At 37.8% G+C, this 7175-nt stretch overlaps 1 pseudogene; it reads right to left on the reverse strand.

The window, feature by feature from the left end:
• LOC102433710 overlaps positions 1–923 on the reverse strand; it is a 76249-nt pseudogene extending 75326 nt beyond the window's left edge.
• Positions 924–7175: the final 6252 nt, after the last annotated feature.

Consider the following 7175-nt stretch of genomic DNA (forward strand, 5'->3'; position numbering starts at 1 on the left):
ATATTTGGCTCTGTTGACTAATGAGTTTGCTGACCACTGGCGATAGACTTTCAGAAAACAAGGCTCCGAATAGTGGTCTCCAAAACTTCTTGATTGCATTCAGACTCCTTTAATCAGCAAGAGACTGAACATCTTCCCCCAAATACATATATTTTGTAATGATAAATTATGCATATATACTGCTATACTAACACATTATTCAAATTAATAGCCTAGGCTGAAATGGAAAATTTTAAAGGGTGAATTGAAATGAATATGTTAAAGTTCTAATATATTTGCAGGCATACCAGTGGGAAATTATAGCATTCCCTATTGTGTTCAACCCAAATTGGAAACCTGTCTGTCCAAAGACTCTGCCCTTACCTTGTAAAGAAGTATTGTGCTTCCTCAATAGATGTTCATGGAAGGAGACACCATATAACAGAAAGTCCACCATCAGACTGTCAGAACTACATCAACTTCTCTAATAACCCATTTCTGTGTTTCCCACCTCTTTTTTTTACACTCCTAAAAATGTTTTTTCTAGTGTAACTCCTTCAGTTTTCTTTGTTAAAATGAAAGATGTGTGCTCACATTAACCTTGTAGGGGTTTCACATTTTACTCGTTCTACAGATTCCATGGAAGCATAAATTGTTTCAGTAGCTCTCTGCCTGAGATGGAGATAAAGACATGTTTTGAAATAAATTCACTCACTTAAAATAATTCATTTTCGTAAAGAGGAGTCTTACTGGATGTTAGCCCATGACATAAATCTAGGACGAGTCAGATGTTAGGAACTAATTGGATTTGGCAAAAACCAATACTCTATTTTCTTATATTACCAATTTTATTCGTGGCAAAAATAAATACCTCGAGAAATCATACTTTCTTCTTCATCCTTATCACCACTTTCAGAGTTTAGGACCATGTTTTCATTTATCATGTCTAGTTCAATATCTTCTTTGCATCTAGTCTTGCCTTAAGTTTCTCCTACATTCTCCTCCTAAAACTAGACTCTTATCAGATTGTCACTGTCTTGAAATTTTTCAGTGACTCTCATAAGCAACAGAGAATCAAGTTTGGTTTCTTAGGATGACATATAGTTTAGCACTCTCCTGACCCGGTTCCACATCTCCAATTCCTATCTTGCAATTTTCGCATCTGCTTTTTAGCTTTTGGCTCTTGGACCACTACTGTCATTTTCCAATGTAGGCAAACTTCCTCCAGCTGCCATGGCTTTGAACATGTTACCACTGCTGGGGCTGGCTTTCCATTGAAGCATCCTTCACTAGGTGATCTCCTAAGATGTGTGAAGATGCTGCAGTGCTTGTCAGGACGCTGCTCAAATATCACCTTCCTGGGAATGATGACTCCCTCTTGGTTTGATGAGGTGTCTTGATTTGAGAACCTGCATCATTACAGTTAATTACTTGAGATATGCAACGGCAGGGCTTAGGCTTTATTCACTTTTGTGACCTCAGCATTCAGCTCAGGGGCAAGCCCAGAGCAGACATTTAAATATTCATTGAATAACAAAGGCCATCTCTGCTCTTCCCCACCTCAGACCTTCATACACATATCTGACTGCAGAGCTACATCGGCACTATGGGTGCATTTCTTATTGTACCACACAGCAAGCCTGCTTTCTTTGATGTCAGGTCTGTGTGTTGAGCAGTGATTCTGAAATGTTAGTGTGTATAGGAGTCACCTAGAGACCTTGTTAACACAGTGAACTTGGACTCCTCCCCTGAGCTTTGAATTCAACAGGTTGAGGTAGGGCCCATGGAGTCCCAACATGCTCATAGGAGCTTCTGCTTCTGGTGGTAGCAGTGTAACTCTGAGAACCACTGGTGTAGAGTACGTTGAGAGGGAAGGAAGAAGTTATTTTCCTTTGGGGAAACGCCAAGCAGGACATCTGAAGTCCTTTCTATGCAATTATGTTAATTTTCTTCATCTTTGAAATCCCAGAATAAGATACATTTATTCCAATAATCTTATGGGCATAGTGGGGATATTAGCATCAGGGTTGGGTGATGAAGATATGAAAATAGAAAAATCTATCCATGTAATTTTTTTCTTTAGGCTTCCTTTTGCCTATACCTTTTTAAATGCGTTACATTTTTTCTCTTCTGCTGTTTCTACTTATTGATAGGTCTTCATTGAACCTATAGGTTAATGTGTATCTAGTCTACTGTGTTGTCTTTTGTTTTACTGCCACTACAATTTTAAATTTGAATGCATTTTAACACTCCGGTGTGGGGTGAATTTCCCGCCAAAATATAAGATGGCTCTGTCTTTTGGTTTTGTTCCATCCACCAAAAGGGTGGATTACAAACAAATATTTGGTAATACGTTACATTTTTTCTCTTCTGCTGTTTCTACTTATTGATAGGTCTTCATTGAACCTATAGGTTAATGTGTATCTAGTCTACTGTGTTGTCTTTTGTTTTACTGCCACTACAATTTTAAATTTGAATGCATTTTAAAATGCACTTTTAGAAATACTTTTCTTCTAGGTCTCACTTGATGTTACCACACACTAGTAGGTTTAACAAATTTGACATTTTTATGGTTATTTCACAAATGAGGGAATTGAGATGCATAGAGGCAAAGATGCTGACTGCGGGCCTGGGGTTAGAAAGTCTGGAAGTTGGTACTAAATTAGCTGACTGTTGCCTAGTGTAGTCCACAGCTTTTAAGTCCCGCTATCAGACATAATGGATGTTCACAAACATTTATGTAGATCACAGTGGCCACAGCTCAGGTGGACACCGACACCTGAGGTGGCAACATTTCTAGTTGTGGAGAAGAGGACTTTTCTAGCTAGACTTTGACAACTCAGGTGATAGCTCAAGAAATTACTACTAACTATATGTCATTAGAAGAGTGAGTTAACATCTCATAAGTATCTAATGATTATCATATCATAACAATCACTTGTAAAATGAAAACAAGGTCTGTTGTGAATATTAATTACTATATAGATATTGTGGAATGCAGCTTTTGGGCAGATTAGCCAAAAAATGGGTAATTCTGAGTAGTAAGGAGAACAATTAGTTGAGGATAGCATCTGATGCCACAGTAAGATAGAATGTGGAAAAAGTTTGACAAGATACAGGTATCATGAACAGATACACAATGAAATGTTTGCAACATCCCTGAAAGTAGTATCAATTGAAAAAACAGGACTACTTGAATATAGAAACTAGAGGCTCAGTGCATGAAATGTGTGCACGAGGGGGGGAGGGGGGTCCTTCAGCCCAGATTGCAAGAGGGTGCAGGCCAGGCCAAGGGATACCACTGGTGCACAATCGGGGTCAGGAAGGGATGTGGGAGGTTGGCCAGCCGGGGAGAGACTATGGGAGGGCTTCAGGGTGTGTCTGGCTTATCTCTCTCAGTCCCAATTGGCCCAGACACCAGCAGCAAGCTAACCTACTGGTCAGAGCGTTTGCCCCCAGTGGTCAGTGCACATCATAGCAAGCAGTTGAGTGGCATTAGCTTATTACACTTGGATTGGTTGACCAGACAACCGGACGACTGGACACTTAGCATATTCAGCTTTTATTATATAGGATGGTTAACATCTAGAAAAGTAAAATTGAGTTTAGAAATGTGAAGAATCAAAATTAAGTTTCCTTACTACCCTTTGCTTGTTTGTATTTTATATGTTTAGGTCTCTCATTCTTGACAGCCATATTATTTTGATGTCAAGATATACCAACTTATGTGCCATGAAATTAGGATGTGGTTATGCTGTGCTTAGCATAAAAATAACAAAAGTTCTGATCAGGAGAAGGGGGAAATGGCCCAGTGCCAATTATTTCACATCACTTGTCACATTATTTTTACTCTGGATTTAGAAGGAAATACTTGTATTTATTAAGGAGTTTTATTTCAACTGAATCTTCACTATACAGTATTTTAACCTTGTACATTTACTTTCACAGACACAAATCCTTATGAATGATTTTTATTAGAGTTAAAGATTTCTGTTGTCTGAGAAGATGCAATGCAGTGGGATTCTGCATCTGAATTGGTACAGTTCATTCCTTTTATATTGCAAAGTATATTCTTGCAGAAAGGGAATTCATGCCATCGTTTTCTGTGTGGGTTGCATGGCATTTGATCCGTAGTGACAGAAAGAAATGACTACAGGAAATCTGCAGCATATTTGGGTGAATGTTAACAGCAGGTTCAGATGTGTTTTATTTCTGACCTTGTGAAATGCTTTCTTGCTTATGCAATGCTTTATACATCACATACACAAACTGCTATGAGGGCTCAGCTGCTTGCACAAGGATATATTTCTGAAAACAAATATTCAGGTCAGTTTCACAAGTGCCATTTTTCTTCTGTTATTCCATGACATGAGGAATGCATGATGCATTTTCTTCTGTTTTACATGTGGTACAGAGAATTCATAACACTGATTTGTTTCATGTGAGTGCTTCTTGTCATATAGTGTTAAGAAAAATACCTTCCAGCAATCAAATCATTTAACATTTCCAATCAGAGTTATAGAATACTGTGTCTATTATTACCCGTGTATTGTAATTCAATATGTGTGTATGAGTCTGTGTCTGAGTATGTGTGTTTGCTAATGGTATACTGTGTGAATTGAAAATCCAAGTATCTCAACAATGTAAACCTTGCAGCAAAATTCTGAGGCTGTGAGCTTTTAATATTTGCATAGGTTTGTTATATTTGCATTAGTTATGTTGAGAAAATATTTAGATTCTAACAGAAGCAGAAGAGTTTTAATTTACTTTTGAAACTTACAATAAACAAAAGCAATCATATGTTAGCATCAGAGACACCTGTGGAGAAGGAGTTTTATCCTTCAATTTGAATTTGAGTCAATATTTTTTAGATCTTTCAATATGCCTAGCATTCTAAAATGTGTGACTCAAAGACTAATCAGTTTTGATCTGGTGATGATAGATCATAAATAAAGTAAGTTGCACTTTATTTTAAAGTATTATTTCAGAGTTAGTAACATTTTCTACAATTAAAACAAATTACATCTCTACGTGCATTATTTTTGCTAATACAGTTCAGTCACAGTAACTCCAAGGAAATTTTCCCAAAAAGAAAACATGGTGAAAAGGTAGTCCATAGTTGCAATGAAATATCAGGAAGGGACTTTTCTCATTTAATTTTCAAAGGGACATATTCAACTTAAGTGGAGAAAAAAATATCAAAAGCAATTGTCTAGTCCAGTGATTTTCAACCTTTTTCATCTCATGGCACACGTAAACTAATTACCAAAATTCTGAAGCACACCAAAATTATATATTTATACATATTTTTCCAATCTGGCAAAAAAATAGGTATCATTTTGATTCATTCACACTGGATAGCTATGTTGTGTTGGCAGTTATCATTTTTTTAAATTTGACAACCTAAGGGAAAAGAGGTCAGTACCCCTGACTAAATAATAATGTATTGCATGTTTTTAAATTTCTTGCAGCATGCAGGTTGAAACTTGCTGGTCTAGCCTGTAGAATCTCTAAAGAATTAATGCAGACTGCAACTTTTGATGAACACTGTGGTGCAGGTGAATGGCTTTGATTTTATCCAATCAGCATCCTCAGTGCTCAGCTACTGCGGTATGTGTTTAGGGAATACCCAATATTCCCTTAACAGTTTTAATGAGCTGGACCATGAACTTGGTCACCAGAGATGAAGGCAGGAAATAAAGAAATATTGTACAAGCTGGTCTGCTGAGTCACTTTCCCCTCAGGGACCGCATGGCAGTCATTGATATTTAGAAGAAAATGCCATAGATCTATACAATTAAATTAACACAACACCATTGGGAAATGGTTAATGCACACCAAGATTTTGAATATTATCCCAACTAATCATCCCCAAGAAAATATCTATAATTTTTCTACCAAGCAATAGCAAGGTTTATATTTTATGTATCAATTTTTCTCATTTAAATCGTACATGTGCTTTTTGCAATCACAATATATAGTATGATAATTTAGAATACTAGCATCTTTGCATATTTTATCAACATAGAAACCATTATTTTCTAATTAGCACAAGTATACCAATAGTTACTAGCATTTAGCTATTATTGTAATGGCAGCTAAAAGATTTATATATCTTATTGAAAACTACTTTTATATGTTTCAGATTATCTAGTTAAATGTTGAGCTGCCTCCATTAATATTATTTTAATTTTTAAAATACTTTATTGAAAATAGTGGTGAAGTAAACACAGTTTATAAACATCACCCAAAAACCATATCTATATTTTATGACAGAACTAGTATATACGTTGCTTATAACTGTTTGATCACTTATTTGTTTTTCATTAGACTTTGGGCTCCCTAGTACAAAGATGACATATATTTAATATCTTTATTTTTAAATATAGTTTATATTGATTTTAGAGAGAGAAGAAGGGAGCAGCATACAGGGATAGAAACGTATATGAGAAACATCATTGTCTACGGCCATACCACCCTGAACGCGCCCGATCTCATCTGATCTCGGAAGCTAAGCAGGGTCGGGCCTGGTTAGTACTTGGATGGGAGAAACATCATTAATCAGCTCCTTCCGGCATGCCCCCTACTGGACATTGAGACCATAACTTATGCATGTGCCTTAATCAATCAGTGACCTCTCAATTCATGGCTCAATGCTCAACCCTGAGCCACATCACCTGGGAAATATCTGTATCTTTAACATTACATACAATATGTGGTATGTAATCTACACTAATAATAGACAAAGATGCTAATTGACCGTACCTTTGCTATGCCCTAAGCCATGCCCACAAACCAATCAAATCAACTATATGCAAATTAACCCATCAAGATGGTGCCTGGTAGCCATGGAGCTGGAGCAAGCAGGAGGCTTGGTTGCCCAGACGATGGAGGAAGCCAAGCTTCCCGCCGGCCCTGAGCCGGCAGTGGGTGGCTTTCACTCATTGCAACAAAGTTTCAATTATAGAAGCTAAATAAATCCCAGATACCTGCTTCCAGCCAGCCTCGCTGGGAGCTTGGGTGTCTGGGGGTTGCAAACAGCCATCAGCCCCTCACCCAGGCTGGCCACACCATCATGGGGTGAGGGTCCCCACTAAGGGGCTTAGCCAGCCTGAAAACGGCTCTCAGTCCCTCACCCAGACTGGCCAAGCACCCCAGCAGGACCCCCCACACTGAAGGGACTGTGGCCAGCCTGC

Source organism: Myotis lucifugus, unplaced genomic scaffold (assembly GCF_000147115.1).
Source record: "Myotis lucifugus unplaced genomic scaffold, Myoluc2.0 scaffold_0, whole genome shotgun sequence".
NCBI classification, from domain to species: Eukaryota; Metazoa; Chordata; class Mammalia; order Chiroptera; family Vespertilionidae; genus Myotis; species Myotis lucifugus.